This window comes from Solanum dulcamara, chromosome 9, assembly GCF_947179165.1.
Source record: "Solanum dulcamara chromosome 9, daSolDulc1.2, whole genome shotgun sequence".
Taxonomy (NCBI): domain Eukaryota; kingdom Viridiplantae; phylum Streptophyta; class Magnoliopsida; order Solanales; family Solanaceae; genus Solanum; species Solanum dulcamara.
Window position 1 is genome coordinate 55,170,229 of NC_077245.1, and position 25,377 is coordinate 55,195,605.

Consider the following 25,377-nt stretch of genomic DNA (forward strand, 5'->3'; position numbering starts at 1 on the left):
ATACTTCTTCTTCACGGTGACCTTATTTAATTGCTGATATTCTATACACATTTAGAGTGACCCATCTTTATTCCTAACAAATAATACGGGAGCACCCCATATTAAAATAATTGGCCTTATAGAACCCTTATCCATAAATCTTTTAATTGTTCTTTCAACTCTTTAAGTTCTGCCAGAGCCATATAGTAAGGAGTAGTAAAAATAGGTTGAATGTCAGGAAGAAGATCTATGTCAAAGTCAGTTTATCTTGTGGGGGAACACCGGGCAAATCATCAGGAAAATATTGGGAAATACATTAACTATAGGGACCGACTCAAGAATAGGAGTTTCGAAATCAATATCCCTAACCTGCACTCCCTTTGGAAATCATTTTCTATGCCTTAAGACATGAGATAAATTGACCCTTAACCACCGAATGACTACTCTTCCATTTGGGAATAGTCTCATTAGGAAATTAAAACTTGACTCTACGAGTTCTATAATCAATTGATGCATATAAGGCATTTAACCAATTCATACCAAGAATAATGTCAAAATCGATCAAGTCTAGATCAACAAGATCACAAATAATAACTTTATGTAACACTAAAATGGGAAAATTTCTATAGACTCCCTTGGCTAATACCGAATCACCAACGGGAGTATAAACTAAGAAGGGTTCTAACTATACTTCAGGGCATACATCAAACCTCATATTAAGGTAAGGAGTAACAAAAGATAAGTTGGCACTCAGATCAAGGAATGCATAGACTTAAAATTTAATAACCCGTAACATACCTATGACCACATCGAGAATCTCATCCATATCTTGTATAGCATTAAGAGCATAGAATTAATTGTTGAGTTGGCCTACCTTTGGTTGAGCTTGGGCACCTTGATGCACTTGTCCTTCTTGAGCAACTTGTCCTTGTGGAAGAACTACTCTACCTTTGTTGGTAACATGAGGGCACTCGAATTGCCTATGGCCAATCTTTCCACATCCAAAGCAAGCACCCGTTCCCATCAAGCATCTCTCTCTATGATTTTTCCCGTATTTTGCATAAGGAAATGAAGGGCTACTAGTATTCAAACCTCTTCTTTGGACCGTAGGGTATGGCACCATATCCTTGTCAAACTTCTTTTTCCGAACCTTGGCCTTGTTGAGCATGTCAACTACTACCACCTAACTATGCATTTTAGAACCCACCTTTATATTGGGCTCCTTTAGAATCCATCATTCTCATTTCTTTGAGTTTCTCTCCCTTAATTTGTTTGGAAAAACTCATGAGATAAGATATATTCATTTCTTTAACAAGCATACAGTACGACATTCCAAAGCAACCAAGTCGGATACCCCTATATGAATTGACTCATTCAGGTACGTGGATCAGCAACCAATGAAGAAGCATACTTGGATAGCTTGGTAAATTTGAGGGCATAGTCTCTCATACCCATATTGCCTTGTCGAAGATTGATGAACTCTAACATGTTGTCTTCCATTATCTCAAGAGGGAAGAAGAGATCAAGGAAAGCAAGTTTGAAGCCTTCCCAATCAATAATTCATTCACCACCCTCTCTAACTTCCATTGAGTATAACAAATTTGAGAAACACTCTTGAGTTGGTAAACCGCCAACTCCGATTTCTCTTCTTAAGTTACCCCCATAATGCTCACTATCCTATAGTCCTCATCAATGAATTCTTGATGATCCTCATCCTTGCAAATTCGCCTTCTCTTGAAGCTATAGGATAAACATTAGGAGGAGCCGCAACTCCTTGGTTGGATACAATTTGGACTATCATAGTGATAACATTTCTTTATTAGTGACTTCTTCGAGTACAGGACCATTTTCTTAAGAAGCCGGAGGAACTTGGTCCCTATTAACATTGACCCCTTTTTGCATATGTTCTCTTCTTGGAGGCATTTTCCAAAATTTGCAAAGGACAACCATTAGGGAAAGGAAGTCTTAGTGTCAACTATATAACACAAGATAGATTATCAAAGAAGTGAGAATTTACTAAAATATATTATATCCTCCTATTCATAGATGTGACACACTTTACAACCATGAAAAAAAATCTACTTGATGTGGCATGTTGGACTCCCTAGGAAATCTTAACCTTGTGCTCTAATACCAAGTTTGTCATAACCTTACTTAGGTCCTAGTCATAATACGGTGATCGAAACCCCAAAGGGCTCCAACTAAGCCTGTTTACATATCATAAGCATACATAAGGTAAAGTAAATATGGAAATAATATAAGAAGAGTCTAAATCATGAATCATAGAAAGTATAAGAGTTTGACCACATGAAATTTAGAACATATATCCAAAAAATGCCTCTACTATATTAGAAGGGCGAGGGATAAGACATATACCTCACTCACCTTCAACATGAAAGAGATAAATGTCTTTGAATGAAGAAACAACTCATAACTAGTCCTTTGTAGATAAGGACAAACCAAACTCCACTGATGAGAAAGCTCAACTATCCACGTGTGAGAATGTAATACTCAACCCCTATATTATGAGACAATATAGGAAACAATATGTGTTAATACATTTGAATATACTAAGTATATAGGCATGATATGTAATAAAAATCATAGAATGCAATGATCAATTAACATGCATGATAAAAAAAATAATGCAAGTCATGAGAAGGACCATAATGATCAAAGCATTCAAAAGACATGTATGAAATCATGAAAGAACATGAGAGAGCATACATATGTGATATAGAACCATAACCGACAGTAAGACCATGCGAGCTATAACATGGAATCTTGAAGTCTCCCCATACAATGGAAAAAAGGGGAATCTACTTGCTAAGGTAGACTTTACTCCACTAGGTGGGTCATGTACGTACACTATATGTGGATCCACTAGATAAGCCATAAGTCAACCTATGATGTCACGTATTTATGAGAAAAGAGACTTTGTATAAGGACCCCGTAGGTTGCGCCCCCACCTCAAGCCATCATTTTATGCTAAATGAAATCATACAGAATACATAACATAGTAATCATACTTAACATATGTCAAAAAAAATTCATAAACTTTGAAACTCATAGAGTAGCTCATATTCCTATCATACATGTAATGTGAGTATAAGCCTTTCAATATTACAATATCATACTTGCATAATTCAAGTCATTAGGTTCCTAGGTCACCAACATAGGGCCCTAGGTCATCTTTCTTCATAACTTGTATGAAATTCATAACTTGAGTATAATTGTAATCTATGATCATAATTCATACTTAAATTTAGAGTAAAATTCATATCCACAGTCAATTTGATTGAAAACCAGGATATACTTAAGGATCATTGAGTTTTATAACCATAATTCATGTAAATTACCCTTGAAAACCACTTCATGCATGGGCATTCATAATTCATCTTGAAATCATAAAATTAATGTAGAAATATAATTATAATGATAATTTATAATGATTAAAAATATAATTGAAAAACTAAATGCAACTCATCAAATAAGGGTTGCAAACCCAATTAAAATTTATGAGATTTTGAATAGAAACCTTGGGAATCCATGGGTGAAAGGAACCCATGGATCAATCCCCACATGCCTTGAATGAATTTGAACTTGTAATTGAAAAAGGAGACTTGTTATTTAAGAAACCCTAGCAAAACTTGATGAAGAAGATGAACTCTTGAATGAACCTTGAGGGAAAAGTCTTGAAGTTGTTTTGGAGTTAATGAGGGAAAATAATAGGTTTAGGAGTATTTAGGATAATGTTTTAATGAATCTAGTCCCAAAAATGTCTACATAAATTAATGAAAAAATAGGGAAATGATAGAATTATCCTTCATTTAACTGGAACTGGTCTCACCACGGAGGACCCATTATGCCTGTGATGCTTATCAAGTCCCGTGGTGGTGTCATTGATGCCAGACTTGAACTTGAAATCCTGGGGTTGTATGGTAAGAGCTTCAGAACTTCCTCCATAGAACCCTTAACAGTCCGTGGAAATTATCATGATCTGTGAAATGTTGACGTGGTGCAGGACTTGTAGGGTGGTCTGAAGGAATGGCCACTATAGAACCCACTACGGTCCGTCAAGTCTCTAGGAAGGGGTCACCAAAGAGGGCATCACGTCCTGTGGTTCTCACCATGGTTTATGGTCCCCTATCATGGTCTATTCCCTGCTGGACAAAGCTTCAGAATCACCACCACGGTGGCTTATCATGAGGCGTGGTGAGGACCACGGCCCGTAATGGCGTTCTGTGGTCATCACCTGTGCGAAAATTGCACGTTTCAGTAGTTTTATGTTTTGATCCTTATTTTCTGAATTTCCAACTCCTGGGGTCTTACATGGGTTTCATGGAGTGAAGAGGAGCTAAGTTCATCACGCATCAATTTTGTAGGCCAGCCAAGCAGTGGTGGCACTCATACTTAGAGACTATACTAGCTAGGTCACCTCTGATGTCTTGGGATGCATTTTAAGAGGCCTTTTTGTCCAAGTTTATTCCATAAATGTCATAGATAAACTCCACAATCATTTCTCAAGATAGGAGTTGGGCTCCAAGACTGTGTCTGAGTATGAGGTGAGGTTTTATGAGCTCACCTATCATGCTATGCTGATATTGCATATAAATAAAGATTGGGTTTGATTATTTACTTGTTGGTTAAGGTTTAAGTTGATGATGAAGATCGAGCCACTACTATGGTAGGTTTATCTTTCTTAGAGATGGACAATTCAGCTCTCGGAAATGTCAGTATTTTGGCATCTTTCGTTGCTTCGGTCGATTATTCTCATACCAAGGAGCATCTTTACTGTAAGACCCTTAGGGAAGAGACAAGAGGACTCTACATAAGTGTAGTTACAGTGGGTCTCCATCTTGGGGTAGGGACTCTTATTTTAGGCCTCACAAGGGATTTCAATAGGGTCAGCTTAGCTATTCTATTCAGGTAACACTTTAAGATTCAGGGAGTGACTTATGTATTTAGGGTGATGCTGGCCCGAGTTGGGATCGATATAGGTTATTTTCACTACTTTGGGCCACCGTGACAATTCATATATTACAGTTAGATCTTTTAAGGGTTCATATGATTATAATGAGCTTGACCACTATTCTAGAGTGTGCCCTCTTAAGTAGGATGAATGAACCAGCTGTAAATATAACACGACCAGCTCTAGTAGAAGAACCTATAGCTAGAGGCGAAGGCGAGGGTCAGAACCATTGAGGTGGTCACCGGGGTGCACTGGGTTGTCCTCGAGAGGGAAGGTCAGTTTATTGGTTGAATTTTTATGGTAGAAGTAGACATGTCCATTTGTGTGCAGCTCTAGTGAGGGCTGAGGCTGAGGTATCAGATGATGATATCATAGGTACAATTCTATTATATCATTAGCCTACCTCAGCTTTATTTGATCTGGGTTCTACCTTTTCATATATATCTCTATATTTTTCTTCCAAGTTGAGCATGTATTATCAGCCCTTATCAGCGCTACTGTATGTTCCGACCACCATGGGTGAGTCCTTCGTAGTGTTTAGGTGTATAGATTTATAGCGTAGACTGGCGATCACCTCACCATGGTATACTAGATTGCTATACTAAGACTTTAAGCATGGACTGGCTATCCCCTCTATAATATCCCAAAATTTCAAAAGTTGAAAAACGAGGAACAAAAGATGAAATCCAAGAAAAATTCATATTTTGGCACCCACGAAGGCTACCATGGGTCGTGTTTCTCACCATGACTCGTGGTGTGCTACGTGGTGGATTCCCTAAACCTTAGTCTTACAGGAAAAAGACTATGAAAAGGGATCATGGGCAATGGTGAGCACCACGGGCTGCGGTGCCCTTTATGGTGACCTCTCTCTTAAGGCCCTTAGAAAATTTCCAAAGGTAGGGATCATGCTTGACCACCATAGGACGTGTATCCATTCATGGACCATGGTGATCACTCCTGCAGACCCTATTGCTGGTCTTGCACCACGGCTGCGATTCATGGATCGTGATGACCTCCACTGTCACGAACAGTGAAGGTCTCCATAGAGTAAGTCCTAAAACTCTACCATGCAACCCCCAAGATTCAATATCAAGTCTAACTTCACGGACACCACTGAGTGGCATGGTGAGCATCACGGGTCGTGTTAGGTCCTCCGTGTAGTCTAAGTTCCAAGTTTAAGTGAAGGGTATTTTAGTAATTCCCTATTCTTTGATTAATGTATGTGGACGTCTTTGGGAATAGATTCATTATGTAATTGGCCAAAATACTCTTACGTCTATTATTTTCCCTCATTAACTCTCGAACAATATCAAGAACTATCTCCTAAGGTTCCTCAAGAGATTTTCAGCTTTATCAACTTTTGGATAGGGTTTCTTTAAAAACAAGTAACCTTTCTCAAATTCAAATTTATTTAAGGTATGTGAGGATTGATCCCTGGGTTCCTTCAACCCATGGAGTCCTAAGGTTTTTACTCGAAATCTCATGAATTTCAATTGGGTAAGGCTAGTTTGATGAATTGCATTGGGTTATTTCAATTATGTTTTTAATAATTATAAATAATCATTCTAAGTATGTTTCGACAATACTTACATGATTTTAAGGTGAATTATAAATGTCCATGCATGAAGTTATTTTCAAGGATGATTTACATGGTGTTGAAGTATTTGAGATTTAAATTCAAGTACGAATTATGATCATGGATTACTATTTTGTTCAAGTTATCAATTCTATGCAATTTTTAAAGAAAGGTGACTTAGGATCCTTAATTGGTGACCTAGGATCCTTAATTGGTGACCTAGGAACCTAAATACATGAATTATGCAAGTATGATATGAAAATGAGTTTGTCTAGGAATAGTGAAGTTTATCAACAAGTCTATCATATATTTTAAGTATGATTACTATGTTATGTATTTCATGGGATTTGACATAGCACCAAATGATGACTTGAGATGGGGGTACAACCTACGGGGTCCTTATATAAAGTCTCTTGTCACATAACTATGTTCTACTGTAGGATTACCTTTATGACCTAGCTAGCAGATCTACATATAGCGTATGTAAATGACCCACCTAGAGGGGTAGAGTCTACCTTGGAAAGTAGATTCCCCTTTCCTTCATTATATAGGGATACATTAGGATTCCATGTTATAGTTTGCTTGGTCTTATTTTTGGTTATAGTTCTATCCCACATATATTTATACTTTCCTTATGTTTTCTTATGATCTCAATATGTCTTTCAAATGATTTTATCATTATAGTTTTCTCATGACTTTACTAATCTTCTTTCATCATATAAGTTATTTAATTATTGCATCCTATGATTTATATTTTATGTCATGCCTACATACTTAGTAAATTCAAGCGTACTAACGTATATTGTTGTCTATATTATCTCAGAGTGTAGGGGTTGAGGATTACATTCCCACACATGGCTAGTTGAGCTTCTATTATCAGTAAAGTTTTGGTAAGTCCTCATTTATCGAGAACTAGTGATGAGTTGTTTCTTTTCCAAAGACTTTTCATGTGAGTATTGAGGATGAGAGAGGGTCATGTCTTAGCCTCCACCTTTCTATATAGTAAAGGAATTGTTGGACATATATTGTAGAGTCTATATACTCAACTTTACATCTTTTATATGACGAAAGATTTAGACCCTTCCTAGGTTATTTTTCACATTTACTTTACCTTTTGTATGCTTACTATATGTCAAGAGGCCTACTTGGATCCCTTTGGGGTTTCTATTGTCATGTTATGACCAGGCCTTACGTCGGTTTGTGACAAACTTTATATCAGAGCATAAGGTTTAAGATGTCCTAGGAATTCCAATATGTTGTATCAAATAGAGTCTTATTCATGGTTTTGAAGTGCGCCACATTAATGAATAGGAGGCTATAAGGCGTTTTAAGAAATCTTTACTTCTTTCAGGGTTTATGTCATGTGATAGAATATTCTAAGACATCTTTTCCCTAATAATTTTTCTTTGGAATTTTCAGAAATGCCTCCAAGAAGAGCAGTATGCAAAAAGGAGTCATTGCTAATGAGTACCAAGCTCCTTTGGGTACTCAAGACAATTGTCCCCTACCCAACCAAGTTACTAATGCAGAGTTCTGTACTATTATTACTATGCTACCCCAAGTTGTGGCCAACCAAGGGGTTGCGGTTCCTCTTAGTAATCCTACTTTGGCTTCTAGAGCGAGTAACTTTTTAAGGATGAACCCTTCCAAGTTCTATGATTCAAAATATGATGAGGATCCTTAAGAGTTTATTGATGAGGTCTATAAGATAGTAATTATTATTGGGGTGACATCAAAAAAGAAAGTGAAGTTGGCAGCCTACCAACTCAAGAGTCTTGCTCAAGTTTGATATACTCAATTAAAGATAGATAGGCTGGATAAAGAACCTATTGATTGGAATGTTTTCAAACTTTCTTTCCTTGATTGTTTTTTCCCTCTTGAGCTAAAGAAGCCAAGGTGTTGGTGTTCATCAATCTTCGACAGGGCAGAATGGGCATGAGGGACTATGCCATCAAGTTCACCAAGCTATCAAAGTATACTCCATGATTGGTTATTGATCCACATGCCCGATTAAGTTAATTTATATTGTGGATGTTCAACTTGGTTGCAAAGGAATATCGTACCACTATGCTTGTTAAAGAAATGGACATATCTCGAATTATGATATTTTTTGAGAAAATTATGAGAGAGAAACTCAAAGAGATAAGAATAAGGGGAGCTGGTATGAAGGTGGGTTCTCCAATGCTAGAATCGGTGGTGGAAATGGTTTTTCTCTACAACAATAATTTTTGGGAAAGAATTTTGATAAGAATAGGGTACCATACTCTAAGGTTCAAGGAGGAGGTGTAAATGCTAGTATCCCTTCATTTCCCAGGTGTGCAAAGTGCGGGAAGAATCATGGAGGTAGATGTTTGATGGGAATAGGTGCTTGCTATAGATGTGGCAAGATGGGCCATAGGCAAACCGAGTGTGCTCATGTTTCCATAAAAGGTAGAGAAGGTTGTGCCTTTTATGCTAGGCAAGATGTGGATGAGACTCCCGATGTGGTCACGGGTATGTTACAGGTGTTTACCTCGGTATGATATTTGATGTGTGCCCCAAAGTATTGTTAGATCCCTTTTCATTTTATACCCCTGTTGGTGATTTAGTGTTAGGCAAAAGAGTTTATAGAAATTGTTTAGTGTCGGTCTTGAATAAAGTTATTCCTTATTATCTTGTTAAGAAAGACATGGCTGATTTTGATATTATTTCTGGTATGGATTGGTTACGTGGCTCTTATGCACCATTGATAGTAGAACCCATTTGGTCAAATTTGAATTTCCTAATGAGCCTACTCTAGAATTGAAGAGTAATAATTCAGTAGTTTAGGGTCGACTCATGTCATGTCTTAGGGACCAAAAAATAATTTCTAAAGGGTGCATCTACCAAATAGTGCGAGTTAGGGATGTTGATTCTGAAATATCTACTCTTGAGTCGGTCCCTATAATTAATGAGTTTCCTGATGTGTTTTCAGATGCCTTGCATGGTGTTCCTCCCAAAAGGAAAATTGACTTTGGAAAAGACCTCCTTTCCGTTACTCAACTTATTTCTATTCCTCCTTACCATATGGCTCCGATAGAACTTAGGTAGTTGAAAGAGCAATTGAAAGATTTGTTGGATAAGGTTTTTATAAGGCCAAGTATTTCACCATGGGGTGCTCCCGTGTTGTTTGTTAGGAAGAAGGATGGGTCCCTCTAAATGTGTAAAAATTACAGGCAATTGAATAAGGTCACTGTAAAGAACAAGTATCCAATTCAAAGGATTGATGATCTGTTCGATAAACTACTAGGAGCAAGCTACTTTTCAAGGATTTATCTCTGATTGGGCTATCATCAACTCCGCTTAAGGAAGTGTGACTTTTCAAAGACTAACTTGATATCTCGGTATGGTCACTTTAAATTCTTGGTTATGTCTTTTGGACTAACGAATGCTCTTGTAAATTTTATGGATTTGATGAACAAGGTGTTCAAGTAATATTTGGATATGTTTTTGATCATCTTCATTGATAATATTTTTTTCTATTCTCCAAGTAAGGAAGAGCATGATGATCATTTGAGGATTATATTGCAAGTTCTCAAGGAACATCAGTTGTATGCAAAGTTAGTAAGTGTGATTTTTTTAAGGTCAGTTTCTTTCCTTGGTCACATTATTTTCGTAGAAGTAATTATGGTTGATCCAAAGAAGACTGAGGAAGTTAAGAATTGACCTAGAGCATTGACTCCTTCTGATATTCGAAGTTTCTTGGATCTAGCCGATTAATATAGACAGTTTGTGGAAGGAATCTCTCCATTTCTTCTCCTTTCACAACTTTGACTAAAAAGAAGGTAAAATTTTAATGGTCAGAGGCATGTGAGAAAAGCTTCAAAGTTTTGAAGGATAAGCTTACCTCCGCTTCGTATTGACTTTGTCGGAAGGTTCCAATAGGTTTGTTGTGTATTTTGATGCTTTCCAAGTTTGTCTTGGTTGTGTGCTAAAGAAAAACTATAAAGTGATAGCTTATGCTTCAAGGCAACTCAAGACACATGAGAAGAATTACCCAACTCATGACTTAGAATTGGCGGAGGTGGTATTTGCTTTAATTTTGTGGAGATACTATCTCTATGGTGTCCATGTGGATATTTTCACCGATCACAAGTGTTTGTAATATGTCTTTACTCAAAAGTACTTGAACCTTCGACAAAGAAAATAGCTTGAGAAGTTGAAGGACTATTGCATGAGTCTTCTATACCATCTGGGTAAGGAAAATATGGTTGCTAATGTTCTCATTAGATTATCCATGAATAGTGTTTATCATATTGAGAATGAAATGATAGAGCTAGTTCAGGATATGCATAGATTAGCCTATTTGGGTGTTCGATTGGTTGATTCCAAAGATGGTGGTGTTATTATGCAAAAAGGTTCTAAAGCATCTCTTGTGGTGAATGTAAAGGCAAAGCAATATAGTGATCCCACTTTGATGATATTAATGAAAGTGGTTGCCAAAAACGTCATTGAGGCTTTCTTCCAAGTGGGAGATTTTGTCTTGAGATATTAAGACATACTATGTGTTCCAAATATGGATGGATTAAAAGATATGATATTGTCTGAAGCGTATTGTTTGTGGTATTCTATTCATCTCAGTTTCACAAAGATGTATTGAGATTAGAGAGAGGTGTATGGATGGAATGGCATGAAAAGAGATATTGTAGAGTTCGTGGGTAGGTCTCCTAATTGTCAACAAGTGAAAGTTTAGCATCAAAAACATAGAGGTTTGGCTTTCTAAAACATTAAGATTCCTACTTGGAAGTGGGAATCCTTGAATATAGACTTCGTTACGATTTTGGCTTGTAGTCATAGGCAACATAATTCCATTTGGGTGGCTATTGAATGAATGACTAAGTCAGTTCATTTTCTCCCAGTTACAGCTTCGTTTTTAGCTGAGGACTATGCTAGATTAAATATCCGAGAGTTGGTTAAGCTTCATAGTATTCCGTTGTATATTATTTTGGATTGATGTACTCAGTTTACATATCAGTTTTTGAGATCCTATTAAAAAGGTCTTGGTACACAAGTAAAGCTTAGTACAACTTTTCACCAACAAACAGATGGTCAGGATGAGCATACCATTCATACATTATAAGATATGTTGAGAGCATGTGGGATTGATTTGAAAGAAATTGGGATAATCATTTTCCATTGATAGAGTTTGCTTATGATAACAATTATCACTCAACCATTGAAATGGCTCTATTTGAGGTGTTGTATGATAGGCGGTTTATATCCTATATCGATTGGTTCAAGGTTGGTGAAGTCTCTTTGATAGGACACGAGTTGGTGTTTAAGGTTGTGGAGAAATTTAGACTGATTAGAGGGAGATTAAAAATGGCCCATAGCCGATAAAAGTCTTATTCGGACGTGAGGAGGACGAAACTTGAATTTGAAGTTAATGATTGGGTTTACTTGAAAATTTCACCCATTAAGGGTGTAATGCATTTTTGTAAGAAAAGAAAGCTAAGTCCCCGCTATGTTTTCCCATATCAAATTTTGCGAAGAATTGATCAGGTGGCTTTTGAGTTGGATTTGCCTTCAAATTTGGCATCGGTGCATCCGGTGTTCCATGTGTCATTATTGAGGAAGTTTGGTGGTGATCCTAGCTCTATTGTGCTTTTGGACAGCATTGAGGTTAAGGAGAGTCTTTCATATGAGGAGGTTCGAGTAAAAATCTTATACCAACAAATTAGAAATTTGAGAAACAAGAAAATAGCTTCAGTCAAATTGTTATGGAATAATTTAGAGGGTGAGGGTGATACTTGGGAGGCCGAATCTAATATGATGTCCCGATGTCCTCATCTCTTTGTTTCTGTGCCTAGTTGAGGTATTTAGTTCCTTTATGTTCCAACAAGCCCAAATCATGTATTTCAGTTGTTCTCATGGTTGCATAGACACTTAAGTATTATACCCCGTACCTTTGTGCTCCGGAATGTCTTTTTAAGCTTCTTAAAAGATATCTCGTGACCCAGATTATATATAAAATGATCAAATAACTCTAAGGAAGGGAGGACGTGATTCCCCTTAAGAGTAAAGGTTGGAAATAGGTCTATACGGATTTGAAACGAGTTGGAGGCCAAGTAATGAGTCGTAGGACTCGACTTACTTGCGTAAGCTATCAACTTGGATGTGTTACATACTTAAGCTAGTGGAGTACGTGTTGAGCTTACGTAGTAAGGAATACATAGGCTCTTAAAGTAAGACGAGATTACAAACCCACGAAAATGAAGCAAGCAGGTGACAAGTAGGTGACCCACCTACTTGGGCTAAGTAGGTGACCCACCTACTTAGGGTGGACCCTACGTTGCCATGTGGCAGTGTATGATTGGTTGTATGGAGTGAGGTGGCACCCTAGGGGGCTGCCACATGTCATACTTGGGGGCTTCCACGTGTCCCCTTTTAAGGACACATATATACATGTGTATTGCTGATCAACATCATTTTCAGCATCTTTGCCTTAGAAAATGTTGAGAGAAAAGCTAGACAGCAAGAATAAAGGAGCTATGGCTAGGGTTCTTCCAAGGTAATTTCTCTGATTTATTTTCGTGAATTAATTATTTAAGGTATACTACGGTGATATGACGGTGTTTAACAACATAAAATTTATCGTTAGGGAAAAGAGGAGGTTTTTGTTCTTGTTAACAAATCCGTTTTTGAATGATACTGTTGTTAGTAAAACAAGTATAACTCCTTGTGTAAGGCTTCGTTTTAAGTGATTCAAGATTTTTTGGAAATCTATTTCATAAGGCTATAACTTTTATTTATCCTCTAAAATCCAGTTTTGCATTTCTCTGCTCGAAAAAGGGTGGTGAAGCATGGGGGATCTGCTGCCCAGATTTCATTTTAAAACTTCTACAAGGACTGCTATTGGTATTTTGGGCATATCATTTTGTACTAAATTTCTGTAGGGGTGATTCAATTTTGTATTCGACCATAAGACACATGTCTATAACTTTCATTGAGGCCAAAAATCTTGTTTCCCTCAATTACCCCTTCGAAACTAAGTAACAATACAAGACAATAGGTTGTCCAAAATTCACATTTTGATAGTTTTGGCGAGTTTGATAAGTTTAGGTTAAGGTAAGGGTTTTTATTTCAATTTGGAGTTTATGGTGTGGTTATAAAGTGTATTATACATTATATAAGTGGCTGGAAATAGGTAAATTCCATAAATATGTTTGATGTTCAAAACAAACCAAATTGGACTCGCTATAGTTAAATTGTAGTTGAAGCAAGGTGTTGTGCTTGTGGTGTGTGGATGCAGGTGTGTGGTGATGTTTTTCAGGGCCTACAAGTGTTCTAAAATAGGTGGGGAAGCTGTTGGTTGAAGACACAAGACCCCCCGCTTTGTATGGTTAAAGGTTTTACAAAATTAAAACTAGAAACCCTATTTTGGTTGTGTAATTTCGATCGAGTTGTTTGGAGTTTATGTTGTAAATTGTTGATATGAATTTCTTAAACATATGTTGTAGGTTTTTATTGTTGGTATTCTGTAGGTATGAAGAATGTAATTGGAAATTCGGATAGGGCACATTATAGGGGAGATGTTGTCTGATTTCTGTTAACGCCTTAACTAGTTAAGGAACTAGTCGAGAAGACGAGCGAGGAAATGAATGTTGTGAATACTCATAGGTAGTATAAGATGCTAGAAAAGTCTAAGGTGGTTGATTTTCATATTGCTTCCGTGTTAAATAGGTTCTGAGGACGACGAGATAAGCCGAGTTCAAAGCAATCGATAAGAGGTATGTGAAGCTATCCTTTTTTCTCTTTTGGCATGTCTTAGATATAAGTATTATGTATGTGAAATTGGGAGTTATTCCATTCGTAAAGCTCCGAGTATAGTTCATAATTCTTATCCACTTCATGATGGTGGAACTCCTGTAACAGTCAAGCTATTTTCTTTTTAAGGTTTTTTTTATATGATAAAAGGTAATGTATGTAAAGCCTATTCTTTCTCTTCTTTTGGCAAGTTTTCAAGTTAAGTAGTGAATGGTATGAGCTTGAGGGTAAATCTACTCATAAATTCCAAGCGTAATTTACGATCTTTATTTACTTCTTAATGAAAGAACTCTTACAGCAATTGAACTAGGACCTCTGAATCCTTCCATACGTTAGGAAGTGAGGAGTACGTAAAGTCTATCTTTCTTTTCTGTTGGCATATCTCAGTGCTAAGTGGATTGTTTATGTAATGTGGGAATAAATCCATTCAAAGAACCCTGAGTATGGTTCATTAATCTTATTCACTTCTCGATATTAGAACTCCTGCGATAGTTGAGTTATGGACTTTTAAGTCTTCTACCTAACAAAAAGTAGTACACGTGAAACCTATCCCTTCCTTCTTTTGAAGCAGTAGGATGTAAGTGAAGCGATATATGGTGTGAGTTAGAGGTGATCCCATTTATAGGTTTTGGGTATAAATCATGACTTGTACTTCTTGATGTTAGGAATCTTAAAGTGGTAAAAGTCGTATTCCTCGACTCTTCTATTGGTTGAGTAATGATTGGATGTGTAAACTCTTATACCTAGAGACTCTTTGACACATCTTATGATGATATTCGGGAGATGTTTGTTACGTTACCAGGTTTTATGTGCATGTATATGCATTATTATATGTATAGAGATCGGGCCATTTGTTCCTCGTCACTAACGTGTTATATGTATAGGGAACGGGTCGTACGCTTCTTGGCACTAACATATTATATATATGGATCGGGCTGAACGCTCCTCGGCACTAACATATTATATGTGTAGGGATTGGGTCGGACGTTCCTCGACACTAACCTATCATATTTATATGGATCGGGCTATACGTCCTACAACGCTAATAGTATGCATATGCCCACGATGTTAAAATGATGCATTTGTAATATCGGGTCCCCAAGCGGGCCGGATACGGTACGTGATAATGATATACATGACCTTACTTTTCAAGGTACAGGTACAGTACCCGATTAAATGATATACTTGATTTCCTGCATGCCTGTTTCAGTTGTTATCTCAGTTATGTTATGCTTATATACTCAGTACATATGTCGTACTGACCCCTCTTTCTTTGGGGGACTGCATTTTATGCCCGTAGGTACAGACACAGGTTTTGGGAGTTCGCAAGCTTAGGATTCCACTCAGCTAGTTTTGAAGAAGCTCCATTGATTCAGAGCTGAGTTGTAGTACCAAACCTCCTATGTATATATTTGTTTATTTAGGGGTACGGAGGGGGCTCTATCCCTCCATATGTTACTATTAATGTTCTTAGAGGTCTATAGACATATGTGTGGGTTATACGTGTAAGTTCTGTTTAGTTATGTCTACATGATGTATTGTAAATATTAAGATACTATGACAGCCTTGTCGGCTTGCACGCCCTATGATGATAAGATACAAATGAAAGAGGCTATAGGCATGAAAATGCTATGACCCACTAGGGTTCTTATGTATAGTTCTTATATTGATTGTTATATCCGCTAGATACATATATGGGGGCCCAGGTTGGACCCAGTCATGGCCTACGGGGTTGGGTTGTGACATTATGTTGATGAATTGAATTTTAAAAGTCATGATTTAGTTTGATATTAAAGATTTCATGTTTTATTCATTATTGAGATGTTTTGCATTGAACTGCTACTTTCTTTTGCTATTTCCATTTATGCAAGATTGAGTCCTATTCGAGGATGAATGTTTCCAAGGGGGAGATATTGTAAAACCCCAAAAGTTGGAATTTCAAAAAATAAGGAACAAGGGATTAAATCTAAGAAAAATTCAGATTTTGGCACCAGGTGAGGAGCACAAAGGACATCATGGGCCATGGTCCTCACTATACCTCATGGTGTACTACAATGGTGGAGTACCTGAACCTCAGTCTTGCAGGGAAAGGACCATGACAAGTGACCACGGGCCATAGTTAGCACAATATGTCGTAGTACCCTCCATGGTGACCCCTTCATTAAGGCCCTCAGAAAATTTCCAAATGAAGGGACAATCCTTGATCACCACAGGCCATGTGGCCCTTCACGGACCTTGGTGGTTACTCCTGCAGACCCCCCTATAGGTCCTGCACCACAGCCACAATTCATGGACCGTGATGACCTTGACAGACCGTGAAGGTCTCCGTGGAGGAAGTCCTTAAACTCTACCCTACAACTACCAATATTCAAGATCATGTCTAAATACAAGAACGCCACCACAGGCCATGGTGAGCATCATAGATCGTGATGGGTCCTCCATGTAGTCCAAGTTTCTAGTTTAAGTGAAGGGTATTTTAGTCATTCCTTATTATTTCATTAATTTATGTAGACGTATTTGGAACTATATCCATTATGTAGTTGTCCTAAATACTCCTAAGTGTATTCTTTTCCCTCATTAAATCCCAAAAGACTTTAAGAATTCTCTACCAAGGTTCCTCAAGATATATTTATCTTCATCAAGTTTTGGCTAGGGTTTCTTCAAGAACAAGTCTCCTTCTTTAAATTCAAATTCATTCAAGATATGTGGGGATTGATCCATTGGATACTTCCACCCATGAAGTCCTTCCACCAATGGAGTCCCAAGGTTTTTACTCTAAATCTAATGAATTTCAATAGGGTTTGTAACCCTAGTTTTATGAACTATATTGGGCTATTTCAATTATATTTTTAATCATTATAAATAATCATTATAAGAATGTTTCTACAATACTAACATGACTTCAAGATTAATTATGAATGTCCATGCATTAAGTTGTTTTCAAGAATGATTTACATGATGTTCAAGTATTTCATGGTTTTCAATCAAATTAACTACGTATATGAGTTTTAAATTGAAGTTTGAATTATTATCATGGGTTACTATTGTGTTCAAGTTATTAATTCCATCCAAGTTATGAGAAAAGGTGACTTAAAATACTTAATTTGTGACCTAGGAACCTAATGACATGAATTATATAAGTATGATATTTTAATGTTGAAAGGCTTATACTCACATTCCAAGTATGATATAAAAATGAGCTATTCTATGAATTATGAAGTATATGAAAAAATATATTATATATGCTAAGTATGATTACTATGTTATATATTCCGTGGAATTTGACTTAGCACCGAATGATAACTTGAGGTGGGGGCTCGACCTACGGGGTCCTTATATAAAGTCTTTTATCGCATAACTACGTACCATTATTGGATAGCCTTTATGGCCTAGCTAGTGGATCCACATATACCGTATGTATATGACCCTCCTAGCAGGGTAGAGTCTACCTTGGCAAGTAGACTCCCCTTTGCTCCATTGTATGAGGAGATATCGAGATTCTATGTTATAGCTCGTATGATCTTATTGTCGATTATGGTTTTATCCCACATATATGTGCACTTTCTTTATGTTCTCTTACGATATCAATATTTTTTTTAAATGCTTTGATCAGTATATTTTTTTCTCATGACTTTACTTAGCTTCTTTCATCATATACACTATTTGATCATTGCATCCTATGATTTATATTACATGTCATGCCCACATACTTAGTAGATTCAAATGTACTAATACATATTATTGCCTACGTTGTCTCATAATATAGGGGTGGAGGATCACATTTCCACACGTAGCTAGTTGAGCTTCTATTATCGGTGGAGTTTTTGTGAGTCCTCATTTATTGAGGACTAGTGATGAGTTATTTCTTTTCTAAAGACTTGTTATATGCGTATTGAGGGTGAGATGGGGACATGTCTTATCCCCTACCCGTCTTATATAGTTAAGGCATTATTGGACATATGTTGTAGATTCTATATAGCCAACTTTACATCTTTTCTATGATAAATGATTTAGACCCTTCCTACGTTATTTTTTTATTTACTTTACCTTATGTATGCTTATGACATGTCAAGAAGTTTGGTTGGAGTCCTTTGGGGTTTTGATCTCTATTTTACAACTAGGCCCTAGGTCGGGTCCTAACACCCTTACCGTGCGGTATTAGATTTCTATGCTAAGATTGTTACCTTAGCCATGCATTGAATCCCTCCAGTTATGTGGCAAGTTTCTAATAGCCACACATCGAGTAGGTTATTTCTTATATTCAAGCGCAGAGATTGGTTACTAGCGGGTGTTTATCTTACTTGGCTTATGTGATAAATGTTAGTTGGAAGGGCTCTATAGTTGATCCAGGCCCCATAGGGAGAGAGATTATGGATTTGTTACCTAAATCAGATCACTCATCTTATTTCTATTTCTCTTTACCATGTGACCCCCGTAGAGCTCGAGGAGCGTAGTATTCAGCTTTAGGAACTCTTAGGTAAGGATTCATTTAGCCTACTATGTCACCTTAGGGTGCCCAGTCCTTTCTGTGGAAATGAAGGATGAGTCTATGTAGATGTGTATTACTACAGGTATTGAAACTAGGTGACAATGAAGAATTGCTTTGCCATGCCTTATATTGATGACCAGCTTGACGAGTTTTAGGGTGTCGTGTTGGTTTCTAAGATTGAATTGAGATTTGGCTACCATCATCTAAGAATTATGGACATCTCTAAGACCGTATTTAGGACTCGATATGACCACTATGAGTTCCTAGTGGTCACTTTTGGGTTGACCAATGCTTCAGCAAAATTCATGGACTTCATGACCCGTGTATAGATAGCCTCTAGCATCACTTCCTCTTACACTCCTCAAATTCTAATAAATGACATATAAAGGAGCCTATAAACATTTCCCTTATATCCAAGGGTATCCTGTGACGCATGATATGTAGCGTAAAACTCCAAAAGGACTTTTGGATTGTTAACACCAAGTGCTTATAAATACCGCAACCACATTCTGTCTGTAAGTTTCTTCTCTATTCCTAGGATAAATTCGGCCAACTAATCAAAGCTGAGGGATTTCTCCAATATTAAGGACCTATCCAAGAATATGTCATAATATTCCTTTGACCTAGTCACACTGAACTTTACAAGAGCTTTCTCTTTGGATTATTGGGAACCCCTCTGTTATAGGAAGAAGAAGTTGTTTATGATGGCTTTCCAGCCACATGGTTTTGTTTAGTTGTTTATGATGGCTTTCCAGCCACATGAATAAAAATGTGAAACAAACTACAAAAGTTTAGAAAAGAAAAGAAAACATAGGTGTAAAAAGAATTTTAAAAATTAAAATACAGGGTGTTGGGCAGACGTTGGACTGGCTGATCGCTTATGGAAAATTGTATGAAGACAATGAAAACACAAACTTTAATTAGAAAACTAGCAAGAAATTGGGTGAACTGGCGTTACACTAGCATTAGAAGTGAAACGCCAGTTGAAAACTTAGAAAGATGAGTTCCTTTGTGAGACTGGTGTTGCAGCTGTGAAATGCAGGGAAATCATTCTGAATTGTGGGTCATTCACAATCACCACTACGATGAAAAATGATCCATTTTTAGTTCAACACAACATAAATCAACTCTAATGGGTACTGAGACTTCCCCAAAGAATTTATAAGGCTATTTTTCACACTTTTGATGATATCCCTTAAGAAGGACCTAAACCCGTTTATCATTGAGAATCATCAAACACATAAACAAGTAATTTAGGCATAAATTAAGAACTCTCATTCACGATTTCTTCCTCATCAACATATAAAAATCACCCAAATCAGTTCACAAATATAAGGCAATCCTACTCATTCACAAAATCTTTCTCCAAAATGAAAAAACTCATATAATGATACTTTGCCCTTAGGAATGTCATCACCTATTCCATATAGAAAATTTTCGTGGATAATATAAACATAATGGATTGATCTGATTTCACCCGAAATACGGATTTGAAGAAAATTATGATCAATTTCTCATGCTAAACATCATACCCATACAAATTAACTTCATATCTGGAAATATTAATCATTAAATCCCTTTTTCAAACACAAAAGTTTCAAATTTGACAAAGTGGATTTTGAAGAAAAACTCATCTAAAGCATGATATTATCACCATATTGTTGTAATATAAATCTTGAAATTACAAAAATTGAGTAACATACCATATTTTTAAGATAAAAGGAAGAAAATTAAAGCTTCAATGAAGTCTTTCTTTAAATTTGACTCAAGAACTTCTTCAAAGAAAGTTTTTTTGTATTTTTGAAGAGTAGGTGCTGATTTGGGGCAAAAAGAATATCGACAATATGATTCAATTTAGATTATTGTACACTGAATGATTAAATCAACCCACTTCTTGCTGGATAAGACTACAGATTCAACAGAGGATTTTGATAGATTGTACGTTTGTGAGGTAGTCAAATTTCATGGAGTTCCTTTGTCTATAATCTCAAACAAGGTACTTAATTCACTACTCATTTTTAGAAGTCATTTTAGAAGTCTTTAGGGTCAAAGCTAAATCTTAGTACCTCTTTCCATCCTGATAAATATGGTCAATCAAAGTGTATGATTCAGACTTTTGAAGACATGTTGAGAGATTACTTTATCAACTTTAAAGGTAATTAGAATGATCCCTTGCCTCTTTTAGAGTTTACATGCAACAATAGCTAGCATTTAAGTATTCAGATTGATCCTTATGAGGATCTTTATGGAGGGATATTTAGATCACCAATTGGTTGGTTCGATGTTGGTGAAGATGAATTGATAGGGCCAGAGGCTCACCAAGCTATAAAGAAGGTGAAAATTACTCAATAGAGTTGAAAACTACACAAAGTCATCAAATGTCCTACTCTAATGTTAGGAGAAGATACTTAGAGTTTGAGGTGAAGGATTAAGTATATTTAAAATTTTCACCCAAGAAGGGTGCTATGAGGTTTGGGAAAAGGGATAATTTTCTGGAGATTAGAGACACTTATGCGCCTACTAGGGTATCTCCTAACTACGTGAGGCTCACTTTGTTTCCTTTCTCTCTGTTGGGGGAAGCAAAGTTGTGGTTGAAGTTAGAGCCACCTAACTCTATCACCTAATGCGATGATCTCACGTTAATGTTCTTGATATGATTTTTCCATTAGGGAAAGACAACTAAGTTACATAGTGAGATTTTAAGTTTCAAATAGAGGGGAGAAGAGAACTTATACCAGGCTTAGGATAGGTTCAAGTACTTACAGATAAGATGTCCACATTATCACTAGACTAATGAAGGGTTGGTACATACCTTTATTGAGGTCTTTGAGACTTAAACTAAAATTATTCTTGAATTCATCTACAGGTGGATAGGCATTGGAGAAGTCTTATGCAGAGTTGTTCACTCTGTTCAATTGGATTTCACAAGGGAATCCTAAATGGAATGGAGAAAGTGCCAGACCAGTGGTGGATAAGACAGTCGGGGTACTTGAAGTTGATATAGTCATTGTTTTAACTGCCCAGATAGAGTCCATGCACATCATGATGACCACTAAGTTCTACAACTTAGCTTTGGGGAAGCAACAGGCTCATATTATTGTGGTGCAACAGCAACAAGTGTGGTGTGAAGCATCGGAAGTTGTGAGCATGCTTTAGAATATTGTGGTGCAAATTTGAAGTCCAAATATTTCATTAGGAATGCTCAAAGAAGTGGATGGAACCAAAATTATGGAAACACCTATAATCCTAGTGGGAGGATTCATCCTAACTTCTAAAGAGATAGTAATCAGGCTCAAAACTAGAGACACAATCAATTCAGGCTACAGGGTGGTGGATAACATTATCAGTAACAGAGCTACTCAAGACAGCAAGGTGGAAAGTAGAGAAATATGAATATTAAAGATATGCTGAAGCAAACCATGGTTTATTAGGGTATGTTGGCTAGACAGGTTCGCAATGATCAGCTAGTCACTCAAAATATGGAGAAGCAGTTTGGGCAGTTTTTTAGTGCTCAGAACTTTCATCCACAAAGGGGCTTTGACAGGTAATATTGACCCAAACCCAAAGTTGGTGAATGCTATAAATACCCTTAGTAGTCGTAAATTTGAGTCGTTAGCTCCTAAAAATGCAACAGCATGAGATAAGGTAAAAAAAAGGTAAAAAATATAGTTGGGCCAAGTTCGCAGAAACTAATGAGCAGACTAGGGCTAAACCACCTCCACCATTCCAATAAAAATTCAAAAAGTAGAAAGAGGATGAATGTTTCAATAAGTTTAATGAGCTCTTTCAGCAGGTACAAGTTAACTTAGCTCTTATTGATGTGTTGTAGGATATTCCTAAGTATTCCAAGTATGTGAAGGATATTGTTCAAAATAAGAGAAGGCTGGTAGAGTATGAAATAGTGGTACTTACTTAAGATTGCGGTTCTAGAATTCAAATCAAATTACCAGCCAAGAAGAAAGATCTAGGAAGCTTTACAGTGTAGATTACAATTGAGAGATATATAAATGCTAGAGGTTTGTGTGACTTGGGAGCCTGCATAAACTTGATGATACCTACGTCTATGTTTGAGAAGCTGGGCTTTAGCAATCTAAAGTGGACTCCCATATTGTTGCAACTTGCAGACTGCTCTGAGGCTAAACTAGATTGGATTATAGAGGATGTACTAGCCAAAGTGGGATATCTCATCTTTCCCGTTGACTTTATAATTCTATATTTTAAGCATGATATAAAATTTCAATTTATTTTAAGTCCCTTTTTTTTCCACTAGAGGAGCTTTGAATTATATTGCAGCTGGTCGGCTAACAATGAGAGCCCGTGATAAAATGGAGGTGTTCGATGTGTACAAGGTAATGAAGCTACCTGTGATTTATAAGGAGTTGTCATCAATCACAGTTATTGATGATGAGGTAGAAGCTAAGAACATAGAATCAAAGGACCCTCTTAAGAGAATGTTGGTTGTCCAAGATTTTTATGGAGATGCAAAAGCCAAGGAGTTGTTGAAGATTCTAGATATGGCAAATACAAAAATTAAGGGAAATGTTGTGGAGCCATTGAACAGAGTGTTGGGTTCTCCATCAAGCCATCGATTGAAGAAGCACCCAAGCTAGAGTTGAAAGCTCTTCCTTCCCATTTGAGGTATGCTTTTTTAGGTGAAAATGATACTTTATATGTGATTCCTTCGGCTGCATTTTCTGAATTGCAGAATGAGGTGGCATTAACTACATTGATGAAGAGGAAGAAGGCGATTGGATGTCAAATGTCAGACATGCACAGTATTAGCCCTGCATTATACATGCACAAAATATATATGGAGAAAGGGCACAAGTTGAGTTTGCAATGCTAACGTCGGCTAAATCCAGTGATGAAATATTTGGTTTGTAAAGAGTTAATAAAGTGGATCGATGCAAGTATTGTATACCCTATCTCTAACAGCATGTGAGTTAGTCCACTGTAATGTGTACACAAGAAGGGTGGTATTATTATGGTGACCAATGAGAATAATGAGTTGATACTGACAAGGACAGTGACCGACTGTCATATTTTCATGGACTACATGAAGTTGAATAAGGCTACTCTCAAAGATCATTATCTTGTCCCATCTATTGATCAAATGTTAGACAGGTTAGCATGGAAAGAATAATATTGTTTTCTTGATGGCTATTCGGGATATAACTAAAATGTAATTGATCTAGAGGATTAGGAGAAGACAATTTTCACTTTCTCTTATGGAAGATATGCCTTCAAGCATTTGCCATTTGGGTTATGCAATGCTCTGGACACTTTTCAGAGATGTATGATGGCCATTTTTAATGACATGGTGGAGGACTTTGTAGAAATTTTCAAGGATGCCTTCTCTGCCTTTAGGGAGTCATTTGATCAGTGCTTAGGGAATCTAGATAGAGTATTACCCTGATGTGATGAAATAAATTTGGTCTTGAACTAGGAGAAATGTCATTTCTTGGTCAAAGAAGGATTTGTTCAAGGACATAAAGTGTTAAAGCAGGGGCTGGAAGTAGATCGTACAAAAGTGTAAGTAATTGACAAGTGGCCTCCCCCGGTCTCTATAAAAAGGGTAAGGAGCTTCCTTATCCATGCTGGCTTCTATTGAAGTCTCATCAAGGATTCTCCAAGACATAAAGACCTATGTGTAGTTTATTTGAGAAGGAGGTGAAGTTCATATATGAGGAGAGTTATGTCTAGGCGTTTGAAGCATTGAACAAGAACCTTATAGAGGTTCTTATCCTGATTGCTCCTAATTGGGAGCTACTATTTAAGCTAATGTATGATGCAAGTGATGTGGATGTGGGTGCAGTTCTAGGCTAGAGAAAGGAAAAGGTGTTTCACTCCATTTATTATATGAGTACAACACTAGATTCCACAACAACCAACTACATCATGATAGAAAATGAGATGCTCTCCTTAGTCTATGCCTTTGAAAAACTTAGGTCATACTTGGTAGGTACAATACTTTTTGTTTATACTGACCATGCTGCTAGTTGGTACCTCTTTAAGAAGAAGTATGCGAAGTCATGGTTGATTCGATGGATATTGCTACTCTAAGAATTTAACCTTGAAATGAAGGACAGGAAAGGCATGGAGAACCTGATTGTTCATCACCTATCTAGGTTGGAAAATTCTTCACATATACATCATAATGGGAAAATTCGTGAGGTGTTTCCTAATGAGCATTTGTTGGCTTTCCTGGAACTACCCAGGTAAGTGAATATTGTAAATATTTTGGTGAGTCGGGTGTTCCCTCCTAGAGAAACTACTTAGCAGAAGAACAAATTGAGTCATGATACACACTTCTATATATGTGATGAGCCATACTTATTCAAGGAAGGGCCAAAAAGAGTGGTGAGGAGGTGCATTCCTAAATATGAGATAAGGAAAGTACTAGAGAGTTGCCATTTTTCTTCTTATGGTGGTCACCACGTAGGAGAGCGCACATCCCATAAGGTGCTCCAATTCGGATTTTTCTAGCTAACTTTGTTCAAAGATGTTGCCGTTTATGTCAAGGGCTATAATAAATACCAAAGGATTGGGACTATTTTGAGAATGCATGAGATGCTG